The following is a 2,500-nucleotide window of genomic DNA, read 5'->3' as shown; positions in this document are numbered from 1 at the left end:
CATTAATAAAGATACTGATTAAGCACAAAAAATAATTTGAAAAAAGTTGTCAGGTAACAGCCATAACAAAAAGATACCAGCTGCTGCAACATGCAACTGCTCGATTCTGTGTACAACCGAGTAATTATTTCCAGAAATTATAGTCCCCCCTTAAAATATTCATCAAATTAATAAAGAAAACGTGTTTATGTAAACAAAGACACCCACAAATGCACTTCTTTTTATTTTTTTTTATTCAACCACGAAACGCATTACTTCATCAGATTCGATACTTACAACCTCTCGTTCATTTGCTTTAATTATATTACGTATTAGAATCTGAAAGAAGAAAAAAAAAGGGATATATACGTATTGAAATCTTCACCCCCTACTACATGCATTTACACTCAAATTACAACAGGCGATTTAATACTTGTTGCAATACTCAGGTGATACAATAACCGAGTTTGCACAACTGTTATGACAGGATGGCCAACGGTGCTTGCAATGTTGCAATGTCGATTTTTTAATTCTCTGACATCAACATCAAATCTTTAACCCTTGCAATCTGAGGTTAAAGTTATAGCATGTGCAATAACCGCTTTGAATCCTCCATTTGCAATATTGGACACCTCGGATTGGCGTCTTTTCAGAGTGAGAAATGTTGCCGTTAGATGTTTATTGATATGAAGCTTTTGCAGGATATCGTCGCTCATTCTTTCTCTGTCTGTCTGTCTGTCTTTGTCTCTGTTTATTTAGCGGTTTGTCTATATGTCTGTCTCTTTTTCTTTCTTTCTTTCTTCTCTCTCTCTATCTATCTCTATCTGTCTATCTCTATCTGTCTATCTCTTTCTTTCTCTCTTTCTCTCTCTCTCTCTCTCTCTCTCTCTCTCTCTCTCTCTCTCTCTCTCTCTCTCTCTCTCTCTCTCTCTCTCTCTCTCTCTCTCTCTCTCTCTCTCTCTCTCTCTCTCTCTTTCTCACTTTATATATGTTTATCAAGTCAATCTATTTTTCCATCTATATTCATCATTACATTCTCTTCTTCCTTTCCATCGTAATTCTTCTTTGTCTTGCTTATTCTTCTTCCCCCACTCCCCTCCCATTTCCCACCTCCCTCCTCTCCCCCCTCCCACTCCCCCGCCCTCCCATTTCCCTCCCCCTCCCACCTCCCTCCCTCCCCGCCCCTCCCACCTCCCTCCCACCCCCCCATTCCCTCCCACCTCCCACCTCCTTCCCACCTCCTCCCACCTTCCTCCCGCCCCTCCCACTCCCCCGCCCCTCCCATTCCCTCCCACCTCCCACCCACCCACCTCCTTCACACCTCCCTCACACCTCCTCCCACCCCCTCCCACCTCCCACCTCCCTCCCGCCCCCTTCTTCAGCACCTCGGCCCGACGGAGTGACTAATGAAGACCTGCTGCAGGAAGTCCGCCTCCCAAAGGGCCTCCTCCTTGAGGGGGATGAAGGATGTTTGTAGGATGAGCTTGGGAGAGGAGGAGGCAGAGGAGGAGGAGGAGGAAGAAGAAGGAAGGAGGCAGAGGAGGAGGAGGAGGAAGAAGAAGGAAGGAGGAAGAGGAAAAATTGGAAGAGGAGGAGGAGGAATAGGAAGAGGAAAAGTTGGAGGAGGAGGAGGAGGAGTAGGAAGAGGAAAAGTTGGAGGAGGAGGAGGAGGAGGAAGGTAGAAGAGGTGTTGGAGGAGGAAAAGAAGAAGGAGCAGGGAAAGAAGACGGAGGAGGAGGAAAAGAAGGAGGAGGAAGAAGAGGATGATGAAAAGGAGGAGGAAGGAGAAGAAGAAGAGGTGGGAAAAGAGGGAGGAGGAGGAGGAACAGGAAAAGAAGGGGGAGGAAGAAGAAGAGGAGAAAAAGGAGGAGGAGGAAGGAGAAGAAGAGGAGGAAAGGAAAGAGGAAAAGAAAGAAAAAGGAGGTACAAGAAAAGATGGAGAAGGAGGAAGATGAAGCAGAAAAGAAGGAAAGGGAATACGAGGAAAAGTAAGAGGAAGAAGAAGAAAAGGAGGAGGAGTAGGAGGATTAGGATTATAAGACATATCAATCAGCCCATTTTTTTTTTTTTTTTTTTTTGGGGGGGAGGGGTAATAACGTTTAAGAAGAATATGATTTTAAAGTAAACAAATAACCAAATAAAAAATAGATAAAGAAAGAATGAAAGAATAGTGATAAGCAAGATGGCACATTTAGAAAATCCATAAGAAGTCATGATAAAAGAAAGAAAAAAAAGAGGGAAAAGAAGAAAGTAAAAAAAAAAGAAACAATAAAGAAAGAGAAAAGACAAGAAAAGAATGGGAAAATAAAGAGAAAAAGGGGAGAAAATTAGCAGAAGAGCATTAAAGAAGGATAGAAAGAGAAAGAAAGAATAAAAAGGGGAATGCAAGAAAGTAAAAAAAAAAAACAATAAAGAAAGAAAGAAAGAAAGAAGAAATGAAAGAAAGAAAAAGGAGAAAATTGGAAAAAGAATGAGTGAGAGAGCAATAAAGGAGAGAAAGAAAAAAAATAGAAAGAAAATA

The sequence above is a fragment of the Penaeus vannamei genome, chromosome 5 (assembly GCF_042767895.1).
Source record: "Penaeus vannamei isolate JL-2024 chromosome 5, ASM4276789v1, whole genome shotgun sequence".
NCBI lineage: Eukaryota > Metazoa > Arthropoda > Malacostraca > Decapoda > Penaeidae > Penaeus > Penaeus vannamei.
This window is presented reverse-complemented; position numbering follows the sequence as displayed.